Genomic DNA, 19587 nt, shown 5'->3' with positions numbered 1-19587 from the left:
TGTTGTCATGTATTAAAAAATCCAATAATGAAATTATACTGATACAAAACTGGAATGACTGGCCACAGTGAAACACACCTGAATTTCAGTGGGCTGTACTTTATAGTTCTTATATCAGTTCTAAAACCTCAGACGGAATGAAAACAATTTTGTATTGACAGACTTAAATTAATAATCTTCCTCTTGTCTCCTGTTTTTGCACATTACCATTACTTGATAGAACAGGTGCCCATCTTTATGATTTACTGTCAGTCCCTCCAATCCCATGAATCAGTGCTAATATCATTTTGTGATGGGAGGCTGGATGCCCACCCAGCTGCTCGCTCTCTCCCTCCTCAAAAGGACAGGGGAAAAATTAAGATGAAATACCTCCTGGGATAAGACTGAGACAGGGAGACTGCTTACAATTTACCATCATAGCCAAAACAGATTCGACTTTGGGGAAACTGATTTAGTTTGGGTTGGATGGCGAGAAACAGACAAAAATTAAAACAACACCTTTACCAACATTTCCCCCTTTTCCCAGGCTCAACAACCATGTGCTCCTGACTTGCCTTTTTCCCAATAAAAGTTTTTTTATGATAAGGTTGCCTAGAGAGGTGGTGGATGCCTCATCCCTGAACGCATCCAAGGTGGATGGACCAAGGCTGGACCAGGCCCTGAGTGACCTGATGTAGCTGTAGGTGCCCATGCTCATTGCAGGCGAGTTTGGACTAAGTGACCATTAAAGGGCCCTTCCAACTCAGTTCTACGATTCTATGACCAGGGCTTTCTCCACAGGTTTCATGGTACTTCTGCTTGAGCACCTCCTTCTGCAGTGACCTTAGTCTTCACAGGGCTGTTCTTCCCACTTTTTCCTCACTCCCTGTCTGTGTGGTGTTTTCTGCCCTTTTTTTTTACAAATGCTTTCCCAGAAGTGCTGCCATCTTGGCAGTAGGGCCCTGCTATGCCTTTCCCTGGGGCCATTGGAATCAGCTGGTGCTGGCTGTGTCTAGCATGGGGCAGTCCCAGCCTCACCTTACATAGAAGCCCAGCAGCAACCCTTGTCATCACCTGAGCTCTTACACCCAGTACTCATTTCTATAACGAAAAGGGAGACAAACCAGAGTGGAATTACCTTTTCCATAACACATATAAGGCAGACATTAATGGCGCTACTTTCATGGTGACTGGTCTTTTTCTCCTCATTACTAGTTTCCAGCACTACTGCAATCAAATTCTGTCACAGAAGCTTTCTTCATTTTTGTGTATTTGATCACTTTTCACTGGTCATAAGTGTAATTGGAATTGAGATGCTGAGCATCTCAAGCTGGATTTAAATTTGTCCATAGCCTCAATAGGTATGAACTATGTCAGGTACACTTTCTTTCCAAGTTCAGCCTCTACTTTTGCCTTTGTACTTGAGCCCCGTGATCAGAATCACTGTTGGGTCCTGTTGTTTGTATGTCGAAATCCTTCACTAGGGACAGTCGTTTATTTTTTTTCCTGAACAAAGTTCAGCCCAGCACCAGCAGGGCCACTCAGAGCAGGGTGCCCGGTCCCATGACCAGGCAGAGTCTGGAGGTCTCTGAGCAGCCTGTGCCAGTGCTCTTATCACCCACATAGTAACATGTTTCTGGGTGTTTAGATGAAATTCTTTACTTTTGCACTGAAACCCATTTCAGAATTTGTCATGGCCATTCTTGGCTAAATTACGTATTACTTCTCTCCCTTGAGACCCATTAATCACACTTTGTAAGCTAAGGATGATCTCCTGCTCTGCTTAATGAAAGTGAAAAGTCACTTTGGTATTCTGACTTTGGTGATTCATAGGCATGTATTCACGTGAAGTGTTGCTATGTGGATTTCACATTCTAAGGCAATCTCTATGTTAACAAGTGAATTACAAGTGTATTAGGGAGTTAAGTTCAGGTTACATCACTGCTGACTCTTGGTTGAAACCAGACACAGTGGCACTTGTCTTCTGCAGCAGCTTGACCCCCTTTTAGTCTTTCTCACTTCATTTCCATGTGATACAACTGTCAGTCTCAGCTCTCCCTTTCCCCTCAGCACTGTGACTGAGGCTTTGCCTACACTCCTGTTGTCAGTGCCAGCTCCAGACCACTGCATGGTGTTTATGTGCTGATGGGTTCCCAGCAAGGCATTCATCTCCTCATAAAGCAGACCACTGGAATTGCTCAGGTAGTCCTTGCCCTCAATGTCTCCTTTGAATTTGCAAGATGCCAACATGAGGGTTTTATGTGTGAGCATCGGCACTGCAGGCAGTGTTTCAGTGTTGTCTGTGCAAAATATAAAAATTGTAGTGATTTGCAGCCCAACAGGGATAATGTGAAGATAAATACCATGTTATCATAATTAGACTGTCAGCTAGATAGCACTTTTGAGCTTTATCAGCTTGATCCTCTCTTCTGTAATTTTTCTCTCCAGTTTGTGTTTGCTCAACTAATTTCAAGCTTTCTAAATCCTAATTCCTTGAGGACTTTCCCCCTCCAGGAAGATGACTGAGCAGAAAGGTACAAACAATTTTTTTGTACACGTTAATTTGTATGATAATGTAGATCCATTTGAAGCAAATTGAGTTCATAAGTGAACCACCTTTAAAAAGAGTATGGCAGCTATAGCAGCAAAGCCACTGTTTGCACTGTATGTCAGTACAGCTAGATAGGTTTCCAACTGTGCCGAAGTTCCCAGCACTCAGCAGGATGCTTCTGTGAGTTCTAATATCTTTCGCTTGCAGTCCAGGCTGAACAGTGCCTTACTGAATGCTTCAGGATAAATTCTGGCACAGAAACAGAGATACAAAGCCATACCCCTCAGTGAGTGAGTGTTTGTTGCAAAACCCCAGTGTTGCTGGATATTATGAAATCACAGATACCTGTGTCTGTTTTGGCAAGGCTGAAGGCTCCTAACTTACCTAATTTTGGCAGTACCTAGATCTGGTTTATCTTGTGCTTCTGTGTACCTTTGGAGGCTGGAATCCCCATTCTTTTCTGAAGACAGAAGCTATAATACATTTCTGATGTCCCAACTTTGTTACAGGACCTCTGTCTGAACTTCAGGGCAGAACTACATTGGCAGTCGTTGCCCTGTGAGTATACACATGCTGATAGCCACCTGGCTGCTATCCCGTATCATGCACAATGGCTGTATCCTTTTGACAGTACCAGCTCAGTTCTCTTTTCTTAACCCAAATATGGAACATGTTGAAATGTCTTAGCTTTGACATTCTTCATCTATACACTGAATGTGAATAAAATTACTCAGTTGTTCCAAGAGAGAGAGAAGGAAAGAGGGATATATGAATGGACACACTGTGTGATCATCTGAACTTCATTTCCTTTGAAACTCAAAGTAGTCATAGACCTCCAGAATCTGGAAAACATCATAACTCTATGAAATGTTAAAAGTAGTTACAAAGGGGAAAATATGCATGACTACAGTGAGGCTGTGATCTTAAGACTGGAAAGAATATGGGAAGTGGAATTGATTTCAGTTCCTGGAAAACAGAATATGGTCATCTCGCCTTTAATTTCATAGAGCCATTAAGATCAGGAAAGACCACCAGAATCATCTAGTCCAACTACCAGCCTACCACCACTATACCATTAACCATGTCCCTCAGTGCCACATCCTCACATTTCTTGAACGTGCCCAGGGATGGTCACTCCACCACCTCCCTGGGCAGCCTGTTGCAATCCATCATTACTCTTCCTGAGAAGAAATTGTTCCTAATATGCAACTTGAACCCTGGCACAACTTAAGACTGTTCCCTCTCATCCTATTACTGTTACATGGAAGAAGATGCCAACACCCACCTCGCTATAACTTCCTTTCAGGTTGCTGCAGAGAGTGATAAGATCTCCCTTGAGCCTCCTCTCCTCCAGACTGAACAATACCTGTGCCCTCAGCTGCTCCCCATAAAACTTGTTCTCCAGACCCTTTGCCAGCTCTGTTGCCCTTCTCTGGACACACTCCAATTTTATCCCTCTTATACAGTTTTCTGAGGTAAGGTTTTTCCGAAAGAGAAAAATTAAATATTTCCTTGAAAAAATATTTATAGAACTAAATAAGTCTACAGGCTTGTGGCATCAAATCACAAATGTAGTGCTATATTGCCCTGTGGGCATACAGATTTCAAGCTTTTTAGTATAATTTTGATATTATAATCATTTTAAATGAATTTCTTGCAAACGGTGTAATTTCTGGTGACACTTCAGTTGTACATTGGCTTACAGACTGTTATCACAGTTGTAGAAGGAAAGAAGAAAATATTTATATTCTCAAACAGCCAAATTAGACTGACAGGCCTGCGCTATCTCTGAGAGATCAATGGTGACTTCTGTTTTCCTCTGCTTGTATAACTGCTTTCCAACCCTTATGCAAAAGCATTAATTCTTGCTGGAAATAAAGCACATCTATTCATAAAAAAATCCCTTGGAGGTTTTACTACAGTATATTTTCAAAAAACAGTTTTAAAATGCTTTCACTTAAACAGGATAAATTAAAAAGAAAGATTGGACCTGGAAAAATATCAATGACTTCTTGTCAACTCCAGCACTTTTGACTAGCCTTACTGTCACATACACGTTCTTTGCACGTTATCAGGCTGTTTTCAGACTTGTAGGACAGTCTTATGTAATTCAGGAAAACTGGATTGTAACAAATTGGGACAAGTGACAATGTATGAATTAGCCAACAGAAGACATTCCAGATCTTTAGGATTAGAAGGTTTTAGGTAGATTCTCCAGTTCATGCCTTTACTTCCCAAAGCTCAGATTTTCTTATGCTGAAGCAGCTGCCGATATGCTGGTGTCTTGAATAGCCTCAATGAAGTTTCCTAACATTTCCTAGCATCTCGTTTCTGCATTGGCAGCAAGTTTCCTTCTTCATTCTCGCATTTGCGAGAAATGAAATCTCCTAAATTTTTAATCTTCATGTTTCATGAACTGCTTCAGTCTTCTCTGATAAGACTCACTGATGTCTTTATATTGTTTATTTTGTTGATATCTGGATCAATTTAAATAGTTTCCTCATCTGAGTTCAATCATCTCTTTTAAGATGCTGAATTGTCATACACCGGTAATGAGTTTTAACTGCCCCTTTTGGCCCATGAACAGGCTTCGAATACAAAAGTTTCAATACTTAACTCAAGAAATATAATACATTTTAAATGTCTCAATGCTGAAAACTCCTAGAAAGTATATGCTATGAATGCGTGGCTCTGCTGACCTAAGGAGAGCTGACTGCTCTGCTGTGATGTGATAGAAATATAAGCAAAGATAAAGGAAACTTCTGGGGTAGTGGGAAGGAACTGGTAGCTGTTGGAAGCAGGAAAAACATATGCAAGATTGAAAAACGGATCTAAGCTGAGACAAGCAGCTAGAGAAGTCGTTCTCCTACAGCTGTGACTGAAGACTGATTTGTTAGAGACTCATGCCTCTTTGACAGCAGTACATAATATTAATCTGCAGAAGATAACAGTGTAACACATCATTGAGGATAACATCATCTCCCTAAGTAAATTAATCCTGCCAATGAAATGGATTTTTATAGCTAGCTCTTCTGGGGCTTTCCTCCTTGTTGTCTTATCACTAATAGCCAGAATTTACTCAGCTTATAACTAGAACGGAATAGAATTGCCTAATCCAAGTATGAAATGTTATTCTTTGAAAATGATGTTTCTCCTTGCCCAAAAATTTTTCCAGTCTGATCTGTAGAATAGATTTCCTGCACGGCATTAATTAGAATGAAATGTATTGCCTAGTTCTTAGTTGGGCTATTGCTAGACTGAAACCATGCATTTCAAGGATTGTCCACATCAAGTCAGTGAAAAATTCTTACTATTTGTTTTGAAATTCTGAACAGAGAGATGGTATTTCAGTCATCTCAGGATTTATACTGCTTCTCAATAGCCAGACTCTGCAGTGCTTTTATTCAGTTACTTCTCCTAGTTGGATACTTCAGTAAGACTAGACTAGGTTGTATTTACCCTATGAAAGGACTGTTGTGGGATTTAACTGTTAAGACTTGAAGTTTCTAGCAAACTTGTCCATTGTTTTCCATTCTTGCCCCAGTTCTGCTCTTGCAGAATCAGCAGCTAATTTGCATAACTGGTCCTCTGATAAACAAAATACACTCTTATCTCTGCTTCTGCTTCACACGTCTTTAACCCTTGCTTCCTGCTTGCTAGAATGAGTGTTTTATTTTGTGTTGTTATGAAACCACCCCTGCTCAGACTGTATGTTAACACTGATGATTCTGTGATAAGATACTGTACAACTTTACAGTGTCACACACTAAGCACAGCAGCGTGCGGGAGCTCACATGATGGTCATTTAATATCCATGACTCACAGTCCGCAGGACTAGGACTCTGGCCAGCTGGGATTGGTTCTAAGTGGCGTGAAATGACAAACAGTGCATGAGATACAGCTCAGATACCAAACATGGTGGCCAGGCATTTAAAAAAATATCTCTTTGCCTTCTCTAACAGAAAAAATAACAAGTCATGCAGAAGATTCACTCAATACCTATAGAGTATATATATATATATTTATATTTATATTTGATAATGTACAAAACATCAGGTGACAAAATGAAGAAAGTGATATCTTGCCCTTCATAGGCAGGTTTCGCACCTTTCCTAATCTCTGGCTGTGTTTGTTTCTTACCTTTGTTTTAATTTCTTGGTTTACTATGGAAATTAATAACTACTCTAACCACGCTTGATCTTTCTGCCTGATTTTTGTATTTAAAACTGCATTTTCTGTGGCTTGCTATTCAGTTGGGATGTTATATAGTTGCAGAGTGCAGGAGGGATTAGTTGTTACTCTGTGATTCACCCAGTCCCTGAGGAGAGCTATATAAAGATCATCCTCATCTCCTTGGCCCCAGGGAAGCTAGGGGGCAGATTATGAGCTAGCGGAAAAGATGTAGGTCTCACCATCTGCAAAGAGGTTCCAGGAGTACACATCTCCCTGTCCTTACGTTGTGCACAGCTGGAAAAAAGGTGTGCTCCATCTCTCAACTACTGATAGCGTAGACAAGGGAGGAGAGTTTAAATAAAAACAAAACCACTGGAAGTTCTCTTTCCCACTGTGCAACTGTTCCTTTCACTGGAATTGCTCAAGGTTTCCTCTTCCAAAGGGAAAAAGATGATGTGGAAAGGCAAAACTGAAGGATCTGTTGTTTACAGATGCCTTTTCTCCATAGCCTGGGAATCCTGAAATACAACTGCCTTTTAAGGGCAGGTTATTTTCAACCACTCCCTTCATTTATGTTCCTGTTAAACCCATGGCTTAAGTGGGGCTTCTGTGCTGGAGAGATTTTGCACTGGCTGTTTGCCCAGGGATGGATTGTAGCAACAGTAGACTCGGACAGAAATAGGTGGTTATGTATGTAGAACTCTAAGTCTTCAAATGAGAATATCACTGCTAGAGGTCGAGGTTTATGCTTGCCAGTATTTCCCTCATTTAGTGAAGCTGACTCTTGCTTGCCAATGCTGTCTGTTTTCGTAGCACGATCACTATGGTGAGGATTTTCTCATTTCAGTCCTTGCACAAATGATGCAACTTTGGATACTTTTGCCTCTGAAACTGTTTCATTAAGAATTTCAAACTTTATGCTCTCATACTAAAATTTCTTCCAGACTATTTGTTTACATGTGAAAAGTATTCTAAAAACACTCCTATAAAATATTAAATTGTGTTTTGTTTTTTTACATGTTTTATCTAAGGTTTTGACATTTTGGGACTTACTTGTTCTCCAGAAATCTTTTCTAGACTCTCGGAAGCAAAACTTTGAATTCTAGAAAAGAAAATCTTAAACAAATATGCAAATATTTTTAATCTGCTTTTAAAAAAATTGGAATTATGTACATAAAACCAAAAGCATGATAACTGCTCCTTACTTTGCCCTTCCATGCCCTTTAAGGGTGACTCGAGATGTCATGGAAAATCTGAATAGAGAAGGAAACTGAAAGCTGACAACTATGGCAACACCTGCTTCAGATTTTGTGTTTCTTGTTGCACATTTAGTTAAATTTGCCCATCTATTTTTGCATCACCATTTTGTCCAATACCTCATCACATGCAGCAGAGTTTTCCTACTTCATGCGGTACATAAATTGTAAAGTTTCCGCTAAATGTAGGTTATTTATTCAATATAAAAAGCCTTTCCAAAATAGATGTCTGACCTTGTTACAACAAGAACAGTTACATTTTTTTTCAGTTTTGAATTGAGTTTTTCTGTATTACCACTACCTTTACTAGGGCTTCACTACTTTTGATTTTGTTTTTAATATCCATTAGATTAAAATGTTAAATACAAGTTGCTGTTCATTTTTTCTGAAAGCAAACTCAAAGAGCCTTGTACAAGGAAGGAATGAGATTTGTAATGGTCCTCAGTTCCTTGGAGAATTGTCTTAGCCTTAGATGACACTTTGAGAACTTAGAGAGCCTTAGAGAACACTTTGTCCTTGCACAGGCAAATCTTCCTTAGTTATAAGGGGATACTCGCACAGGGATTACCAAACAAAGAAAGTCCTTGAAGCCTGAGTCCAAATTTTGGAACTAATATTTTTGAACTTGAACTTGATATGGTTCTCATGTGAACCACATGAAATTCAACAAGACCAAGTGCAAGTTCCTACACCTCTGTTAGGATAATCTAAAGCATAAATACAGGCTAGATGGAAAATGTTTGAAGGCAGGTCTAAGGAGAAGGACTTGAGAATGTTGGTGGATTAAAAACTCAATATGAGTCAGTAATGTGCGCTTGCAGCCCAGAAAGCAAACCTTATCCTAGACTGCATCAAAAGAAATGGGACCAGCAGGGCAAGGGAGGTGATTCTCACATTCCATTCCACTCTTGTGAAACCTCAATTGTAGTAGTGTGTTCAGGTCTGAGGTCCCAACAAAGGAAAGACATGGACCTGTTGGGGTGACTCCAGGCCATGAGTATGATCAGAGGGCTGTAGCAAAGACAGGCTGAGCGAGCTGGGCTTGTTCAGCCTGGAGAAGAGAAGGTACTGGGGAGACCTTTATGCCTTTGACAGATCTTTGACACCTAAACAGGATCTACAAGAAAGCTATTGAGGGACCCTTTGTCTGGGAATGTAGTAACTGCAAGAGGTAATGGCAATAAATTAATAATGTAGATTTAGATTAGATATAAAGAAAAAAATTCTTTACTCAGAGGGTGGTGAAGCAGTGGAAAGGGCTGCCCAAAAAAGTTGTTGCTCCGTCCCTGTAAGTGTTCAAGGCCACACTGCATGGGGCTTTGAGCAACATGGTCTAGTGGAAGGGGTCCCTGACCAAGGCGGAGGGATTGGAACTGGATTATTTTTAATGTCTCATAAAACCTAAACCTTTCTATGAGTCTATTCTATGATTCTGTACCTAATAATATTAACGTTAAAGCAGTGATACAGAGGAATGAGTATCTTTTCTTCACGTTTGTATTGCATTATGCATTTTATATGCTTTTGTTCGTTTGTTTGTTTTCAGAAAGGAGTTTTCCTGTGTTCTTTGAGAAGATCAGTCAAAAGGCAATATTGAAATAAATGATAAAAGTTGTAATGACTTCACTAGGTCCAGGATTTTACCATAGAATAATGAAAAACAAAAATGAACAGAAATGAGCAATACAATGCACTATCACTCTTGAGATCTGAAAGGTCACTTTTGATATGAATGTTGGACATCAACAGAACGCTACTTTAGAAGTGAAGGATGTGCTATACATTATGTTGAATCCACATGATGCTACTTATTGGATTTTTTTTGTAGTTGATTTGCATTTTGTTTGCAATAATGTGAGAAATGGAGAAGTGAATTTGTAAACATTTCTTCCTTATTATCAGTCTATATTGCTAAGATGTATTTAAAAATTGGGCTGTCTTGTCTCAATTTCTCTACTGTGTGACAGTCCAATCCATGTTTATTCAAGGTTACTGAACACTGAACCAAGTAATTTCTAAAGGAACATTTCAGCCACCTTTTGATGGTAACCATTTCTTTCAAGCAGCTTCTGCTGGATATTAATCTACTGAAACACCATCTCGGATCAGCCATGTCCGAAGTTTACTGATTTTTCTCTGGTAGATGTATGGATATTGATCAGGTTTGCACAAATTTATTTTTTCTCTACCTTTTTCTCCACCTTTTTCTATGGTTTCTGCCACAAAAAGGGAAAGAATTAGCACTGTTTTCACTGGATAAAATCTGATTGTTAGTTTACTGAGACCTACCATGCAAAGCTAGCAATTGTATCTTTTACCCAAACTCCTGATAGTTTCAACAGGCTTCTAATTGAAGGGTCTAATTCAAAGCATTCTGCCCACTAAATTGACAACACTGCCTCTCTGTGCATTAACTATTAGCCCAGCTTTCCTTCCTTCTACTGCTCTATGCAATTTCTTCTATCCCATCTGTTGCTTTAAGAGGTACACATATAACTGTGAAGGTTCAGATGATGTATCTTCAATTTGCATAACTTAACAGTTAAGATGTGATGACCTTTGTAGTTGCCATCATGCTAGTTTGATTGTCTGACAGGACTCATGATCAGAAGATCATGTATAGATGGAGATATTATTTTGTAGTACCAGAGCAGTCAGAACTGGAAGCTGTTCTGAATAGGTATTTTGAGGAGTACATGTGAAATGTCAAGTTGGAGGAACTTGACAAGGGGGCAATAATCTAAAAGGATTTTATTAGACTCTTGATGTGTGATAGCACTACATGAACAGAGCAGTGGGGAGGTGGGGGGATACATACGTGGAAGAGCAAGTAGTTGGTAGAGAACTTCCTCTCCTCCCTTTGTCATCCAAGATGATTAATGAACCTCTCTGTGGCTCTGTCCTGGTCCCATCAGAGAAAGAATCCAGTTAGCTTTCTCATAATGGCAGAACTAATTAAAAAGGGGATCAACTTCAGAGGAACATAAAACACACACAAAAATCCATCTCTTTAATGATATCCCCTACATCCTTTACTGGCGGGGTTTCTGCTAATCTAATACCTGTTAATTTTCTCTCTAATTAGGGCTACAGCTTACAAGACGCTATTTTATATTTAATGTAGATATGGTTTTGGGGGTTGATCCTCTATTTTAGAAGAAGCAAGTAAAAGACTAGAAGACAGGATACACAAGACAATGGAAGATCAATAGCTCTTTTCATCTTGGTTCAAAAACAGTATGAAAGATGCATGGAGTTTATAGTATGAACAGAAGGAAATTTTGTAGGAAAAAAGCTCAGTGTAGCCATGTATGTTTAGAATTTCAGTGAAACCATGTTTTAGACAATGTAATATAAAAAATTGCATGTCTTTTGTAAAATCAGAAAGTAAGTGCCACTGCGCTGTTAGCAAATGGAACTGTGAATATCTAGTGTCCTCTTCTCCTCTCTCTTTTGTCTTTCCAACCCTGAAGTGAGGCAAGGAAAACACCAGGCTGCTGGACGAAGACCAACTCTGAAAACTATATGTACACATATTTTCTCTTTTGAGGTCAAATGTTCTGCTTGAACAGTAATCGGAAATTTCTCAGTTTCTTAGGTTTTGATCAGTTAAATATTTGTTGAGCCTGAGTATTTTCCAAGTATTTTTAATTAATTTTAAACAGTGTTTGAAGATGTTTTGTAGAAATTTTTTTGTAGAATTCCTGTTGGACTTGCTGGATTCCTGGCAAAGCAGGTATTTCAGAGTGTTTCAGAGGAAATCCAAAGGGGAATCATGGAATCTCAGAATGGTTTGGGCTGGAAGGAACCTTAAAGCTCACTCAGCCCATTCCCTGCTGTAGGCATGGCTGCCACCAGCTCAGCTGCCCATGGCTCCATCCAAGCTGGCCTTGAGCGCCTCCATGGATGGGGCACAGCTTCTCTGGACCTGTTCAGTATTTCCTAACTATGGGTTGCCAAATATGACCAGAGTGTGAGGCTTCCTAAAGCTGTAAGTCTGAAAGCCCCAGGAGGCTCTGAAAACTCTGCGTGTTCCTATCACAGAACTGAGATTAAGATTTTAAAAGTCTTGGAACATACTTCCAAGGTCTGTGGCTGGAATACTTTCTTTGTGATGAATTTGTCACAGAACCATGAATCACTGAAGCTGCCCAGAGCCTATAGAAAGCATCCTGCAAACACAGATTTTGTGTTGGAACAAGATTAGAAAGTGTTCAGTGGTGGCTGTACTAAGATTATTTTGAAAACCAGGTCATTCTAGGATATCAGCCCACTAATATAGCTTAATGTGTCTCACAAAAATTTCTTGCTAACAGAAAATTCTCTATTTTTAGCTCTACTTAGTGCAGTCATTGTGTGTCTACTTAGTGCAGAATTTTTGTCTGCAGTTCATTATGAGAAGTAACTTCCAGTTAGGTTGAAGAGCAGTGTGACCAGCAGGAGCTTCAGCCTCATGGCTGCACTGTGAAATCACATTCCATCTGGAACATCCTCAGCTTTTGTTGAAGGAGAGTAGACTAAAAGAAAAGACTATTTTCTACAGGGTTTTTTTTTTTTTTTTTTTTTTTTTTTTCAGATACTTGCTGAAATTACATTTAAAAATAAATTAAAAAAAAAGTATTAGGGCATTCTGTGTTTATCGTGTTATTTACAGAGGTAATTTCTACTATACAATATCAATAGCTTGATCCAGCTGAAATGAGTATATGGAGCTTTATTAATTGCTCTGTTCCTTAAAGGTCACACTGGACTCACTTGCAAATATGGAGGAATAAACTTCAGGAATTCACTTGAAGAACTAGAACTTGAAGAAAATTTGCAATTATTATCATGCTGAAATGGAGAATTGGTTTTTGCCAGGAGATGAGTAGGATGTTATAACAAGAGGATGCCTGAAAAGTCTTTGAATTCTAAAGGAGCTTATGAACATCTGTAATGCTTGTAGTAATGCACCAATTAGGAGGAAATGAAGTTAAATTTTTGTTTTCTGAACTCTTCTGTACGTCTTTCTGTCTTTCTGTCTATCTTCTCTTTTATGCATAAAGATCTGCTGCCAGAGCTTGCACAAGAACAAATAAAACTAAAGGATCTGGAGGTAACAAACTGTGTGTGATGGAAAAAATTCAGCTGGAGTGTTCCATGGCATTTTGGGCATAATACTTCAGAGATTATGTGGGCCAAATATAGAGGTACTCTGCAGAGAAAAAAGAATAACTGAAGACTGTGACCAGCAAGAAATTAAAAAAAAAAAAACAAACACAAAATCTCAGAAGAGAACTCCAAAGGAGGGTGGGGTCCTCAGGTGTAAAATATTGCTCAGTTGTACCAATACAGGAAAGAATAGTCTGTTCTGGAAGCATTCAAAATAGATAGGACAATAGATCTAAATATGAACAATATAAACTGTAGGTAAAATGCAGTAAAGGAGATTCAGGCCAAATCAAAGGAAAAAAATATTAAAGGGCATTCTAGTACTTAATTATAGTTCCTAGGAAAGCTCTTACATTTCCATCATTAAAGTTGCTATTTGCCATTGCTTTAGGCAAGTATCTCTCAAGTATGGCTGGATGTGAGTTAAAAGAACTAGGTAGACTTTTGAGAACTTTTCTAACCACATCTTCTATGAAGGCTGCTCTGAAAATAATGCCTCCTATTTTATTATGTTGGCCCACACCCTCAGAGGTGGATCTCATGCAATCCTGCTTTGTTTTTTCTTTTCTCTTTGTCTTTTTTTAATGTGTGTATATACCTTTTGTGTGAGCTTGTCAGTTTTGGTTAAGTTCTGACAGAGGACCAGAGACAATGAACGTACTCTGTTCCTTGCTTCATTCAGAGACAATGTCTGTTGGCTCCTCAGCAAAGTTTTAATTCCTGCGTAGACACCCTTTCTAGTCATTAATAGTGGGGTTAAGAAGTTTATAAGTCAGTTATCACAAGAGCAAATGCTGTTCAAAATTAGGCTGCATCAGTTCCAGTGCTCACCCAACTACTTGTTTTCTTGTAGAGAAATTCAATTAAAAAAAGTCATGATCAGAATCCTAAGGATGAATTTGAAAACAACAAAAAGTGAGAAATACAAAAGTAATTCTGTGCTCTTGCATAGAAACCATGCATAATGAAAACACTCTATTAAGATGGTACTTTGTGCTAAATTTTAAAGTCTTTGCAGATTGTCTTTAAATCTAGTGTAATCTGAGGCCTTTAATATTCTCCTAGTCCCCCGTAAGAATTAGTTTGCTCCTGGCTTTTCTGGGTGTGAGGAAAGCAAATGTCATGTTGGCTGGCTGCCTCTTCTCTTGGGCATGGTCATTGCAGATTGGCCCTAACCATTGTTTGTTTGTTTTTCAGATGTTCTGGGGCAAAACTCCGGGACAGGAAATAGCTGAGCCTGTCTGACACCGCTGCAGCGTTAGACTCGCTGGAACAGCTGGGGCTCATTACTTCATTGGGTATTCCTTGGCTCAGGCCAAACTCTCTTGGCTCTTTTTCACCTCTTCTGATGCACAGCTCCTAGAAAAACTGTGTCAAGAGCCTGTGTGCATGAATGCTCTTAATAGCACTGATAAGCATCACTGATAAGCACCCCCCTCTATTCCCTCCACTCAAGGACTGCGTTACGTCTCAGACCCTGCCCAAGTTATGCTATAAATATGCCTGCTTATAGCTCCAGCTGTGTTACAGTAATGCCTGGCAATGGGCCCTTTTCATCTTTTTTCATCTGGCTGGATCCTAATTTATGGACTGAGTTCCTAGCTTGGTGTTGGACCTGCCTTGATGCTGTGAACTTGCCTGGTGATTGTGTCTGACTCTGTCAGAGCTGACCCTCCCTTGCTTGCTTGTGTTTCTGGCTTCATATGGGAACCAATACTATTTGATAACTTGCATCTGTCCCCCACCTCTCCCTTGCAAATTAGAGGTTACATTGTAAGAGTGAAAACCAGGGACAGTTTGGGACTCCAGGAGATGAAAGGCTGCAGTTGTCTTAAAAGGGTAGAGGTGCTTCCACTTCCTGACCTTCCCTCTGTTGCTCTTGTGAGGAATTAAATTAACCCAGACAGAACCATGATGATTTTGACTGCCATGTGTACATGAAATGAAATTTGCCCTTTTCCTTATTCTTGCAGATCCAAGAAGTCCTGGCTAAAATCAGGCGTTTACATGCATATTAGTGTTTACATGTACAGTATGGGCAAGGAGTGCTACTGTGGCATGACTTGCCCTAGCCCTGCCCCAAAAAATGTAAATAGCCTTCTGGCAGGAGATACTGGGATGCAGATTCTGTGACTTTGTATTATAGGTGGAGGAATGGAGAGGGAGGGAGAGCTGGATATTTTTCTATTCACTTTCCTGTGCGTAACACACGTTTCTGCACGGATATTCAGCAAGTCATTGATGATCGCATTAGCAGTAATGTCTCTTGATGTTTGCAGTCCCTCTTAAGGAGGACAGGAAGTGAAATACTGTGAGTAAAAAGAGCTGAAGGTGGGAGGTGGGAGGCTGGTGGAAAGCGAGTAGGTAATTAAGAGATGCCTTCTGTGTGGAAAAGTTCCAGCCATTCTGGCATTTTCTGTCCGAGAGGAGCCAATAAGCAGGTGCCCGCAGAAGAACAGGAGAACAGACCAGTTCTGGAATAATTCTTCCCTTGGTACATTCTTCCGCAACAGTTCTGCTGACCTCCAGGTTAGAGACTTCCTGGTCAGGAATAGGAACAGTTCTGTCTGAAGACTCTCAGCATATATTTGCTGTCTTTCTGAGAAGCGTAAGTACACTGGGCCTACCAAACATGATGTGACATACATATTTTGAATGTGTATTGTGCAGGTGTGCCCTCTATTTTTTCCTGTTGTTCAAGGGCTTGTTCAGAAAGAAAGGAAGAGATCTACCTAGGCCTGCAAGGGCTTGTTCAGAAAAATACGGTTATGGTTATGGTCCAGTACAACACCTCTCCCCATCTGTAGCTCCTTCATTTCCATGAGGTTTGCTGGTCAGGTTTGAATTGTCTGTTTTCCTGTGCTTTGTGCTCTTCAATGCGAAGGTACTGCAGAACTTTTCCAGCTGATATGGGTTTTTTTTTAGTTGAGCATAATTTCTTTTGCTGGGTAGAATTGAAATAATACGTTTTCTTGTACCCTAACTTCTATGTTCCTAGAAAAATTGGTCTTCCATGACTGATGGAAAAGTAACTCAATTGCTTTTCTGAATTGTCAGCTACATCTTGCGCATCCCTACACAGTAAGTAAAAGTCCAGCTTTCTTTCTGATACTTCACTAAACTTCTCTATCTAGGAATTCTAATTCCTGTGTTTTTCCCATCCAAATTGAAGAAGATTGTCTTTGACTAGCTTCTGTAGACAAAATCAGGTCTAGAACAGTTATTCTCTTGAGCTAGCTACAGTAAGCTCGAATATTGAAAACTACGAGGCATATGGCTAGATGGGCTGATTAGGTTATTTAGTGACATGAATTAATTTTTATTCATTATTTTAATTTTACTTTTTATTCATTGTTTGTGAAGATTTTCAACAATAACAAATATCTTTGGCTTTAGTGCTCTCCTTCTCTTTCAGTAAAACCCTACCAGACAACAGGAGGGAGAGCAGAACTTTACTGAAGTTGCACCAGGGGAAATTCAGGCTGGATGTTAGGAAATACTGCTTCTCTGAAAGAGTGGTCAAGCACTGGAGTGGGCTGCCCAGGGAGGTGGTGGAGTCACTGATCCTGGAGGAGTGCAAGGAATGTTTAGACGTTGTGTTGAGGGACTTTGGTTAGTGAGAACTATTGGTGAAAGGTGGACAGTTGGACTGGATGACCTTGTAGGTCTTTACCAAACTTGGAGATTCTATGATTCTATGATGGCTGTAGAGATAGGTTTTTTCCCTTTATACTGTTTTTGCAAGAGTGGTAGAGACAAAGTCATGGAATTGCTTGCATTAAAGTTATGCTTTGTGGACTAACATAAGCAGGATGGTAGTTCTCTGGAATTCATGTGTTGTTTTGAGATTACATAACATGGATTCCATCTACAGAGATGGGGCCTGAGGTTTGCAATTTAACAGACATTGCTGATCTTCTTTAGTCACTAATTTGGGGCTGGCCAATGTTATACTAATACCATTGGTTACCCAGAAACTGACATCCTAAAAACCAAAAATTGAGTTCCTTGGGCTGGCTTATGATCACTTAATAATGTGCCATAGAGTTGTGCTTTCTAAAGCACCATGTACTTTGCTTATCTGTGATCTACTTTCATTTTTCTCCTGATTATTTCTCAGTTATAATTTTTTTTGCAAAGCTTTCTGGCAAAAACAGAGCTAGGAAAGATATCAGATGTGTTTCAGAAAAATAAAATCTGGCTCATCTTTATTGTAACGCCTTGTAAGTAAATATATAACAAAATGACAGATAAGGAAAAATGGCTACTTTCTTTTTGGGAGCAGTAAAGAATACTTCTGAATTAATTATTTTCATTTGTATAGCAGTCTTCCTGTGCCTTAAAAAAATGTTTAAACTGGCGATACTTTATGTAAATTAAAAGATGTTTCTGAGTTGAATTTGATCAGTGCTTAGAATTCCACCTTAAATACTCCAAAGATGGCACTTGTTTAGGTTTCTGAAGATGGGAATATGATCTGCTAAAAATCAGACAAGTGAGCAGAAACAAACTATGACTTCTGCCCCAAGGGTAATGGAGATGGAGATGAATCCTGACAAGCACACACATGACAAGACCTAGGCAGAGCAAGAACGGGTGACTCACAAATTGTAGTGGCACGTTCTCTCCAAGGGCCTCAGTGTGCAGTAATGCCTGAAAGATCTCAACCAGGATCACATGATGCATGCAGTGGTTGGCTGACTGTTGAGCCATATAATAAAACCCCAACAAATTAAGTATAAAACAGCCTCTGGTGAGCTGTAGCCCTAATTAGAAAGAAAATTAACAGGTATTAGATTAGCAGAAACCCCGCCAGTAAAGGATGTAGGGGATATCATTAAAGAGATGGATTTTTGTGTGTGTTTTATGTTCCTCTGAAGTTGATCCTCTTTTTAATTAGTTCTGCCATTATGAGAAAGCTAACTGGATTCTTTCTCTGATGGGACCAGGACAGAACCACAGAGAGGTTCCTTAATCACCTTGATGACAAAGGGAGGAGGGGGGTTCTCTACCAACTACCTGCTCTTGTCTTCCATGTATGCATCCCCCTACCTCCCCACTGCTCCATACACATCATGCCATCATTGGCAGAGTTGTTGCCAGTATTCTCTTTACACATCAGCACAAAGTGTTCTCTGATGTTAGAATTTTTCTGTGAAATGAACTCACACCCAGCCTCAGCCTCAATGGAACTAGATATTTCTTTCTTTTCCCACACTGGCCATTTCAGTTATGAAACTCATTCCAATCCTTTACATCTGTTTGATGTGCAAATCTAAAATATACAATGGTTTGCAGGCTCTCAAGCTGCTTTTGTCAGCCTTCCCTTTTTAGCTACCCATTTGTCCATTCCACTCTTCTTTGCCTAGTCTCTTTCTTCCTTTTCTTTCTGCTCTCATTGTATCTTTTGCCCCAACTTCTCTTGCATCCTTTGTAGATTGTCTCATTCAAGTAATTCTGCCCAGTATGCAAGCCTTCATTGCTTCTTGCTCATTTTGCCAAAGCAGAGCACTGTCCCTGTAACCCCAGACACATTATTTCAATATCAATAGATATTGAATGCAAATCTATGTACAAGTTCAGATTTGAAAAATCCTCAGGGCAGAGCAAATGACACTGATAATGGGGATTACCAGAGTTCTTTCTAAGTTTGTCAGTGATCTTTTGCTAGCCCATCCTGAGATTCTGAGTTCATGAAAGAGACACAAGAACTGCATTCCCTAGAGTGGATTCTGCATCTAACCATCACTCGTACTGCCTTCTCAACCCATAAGCAGACCGATGGTCTATGTTCTTGCCTATTCTGCTAGGTGAAATAAAAGACATCAAATTTCATTTCCAAAAGTAGGAAGGTTCTCCCATATGCCTACTGGAACTGTACGGTACTAAACGCCTGTCCTATATGCAGTGGTCTGACTTCAGTTATAGCACAGAACTCCTCGTTTCTCATGCAGTGGCCATCTGATTATGATTACAGTGAAATTACAATCACACTTCTGAATTTCAAATTCTGCACTTCTTGCCCATCTCCCAGTCCAAAACAGCACATTTTAGGTCAAAGATAGGCTATATTTAAAATCTCTGAGGAGAGGCCTTCTCTAAGAGCAGTCCTGTTGGAGGAACAGGTTAGACAGGCTTGTTCAGAAAAGAGGCAGTTTTCACACTGTGTTTATAAACATCCTTTGAGAAAATCAATTATGGAATTCAGATAAATGTCTGAACTCCTAAAAGGAGTGGTTGGCTCCCAGGTTCTCTGGTAAGCACAGCTCACAGGAAGTGTTTTTAAAAGTGTTATTTCAGGATGTAATGATACATCCTAGTCTGGATAATTATATTTTGACAACACAAAGTGCTCCTATTCAAGGTCTAAAACCATTCTTTGTTTTCTCCTAGGTGTGCCCTGTGCTGATGACCATCATGTATTTCCTTCCTGTTAGATGTCACTACATTTCATGAGTGATGGCAAAGATTACGTCT

This window comes from Centrocercus urophasianus, unplaced genomic scaffold (assembly GCF_019232065.1).
Source record: "Centrocercus urophasianus isolate 14NV4802_14NV808 unplaced genomic scaffold, USGS_Curo_1.0 seq_11, whole genome shotgun sequence".
Lineage (NCBI taxonomy): Eukaryota > Metazoa > Chordata > Aves > Galliformes > Phasianidae > Centrocercus > Centrocercus urophasianus.
This window is presented reverse-complemented; position numbering follows the sequence as displayed.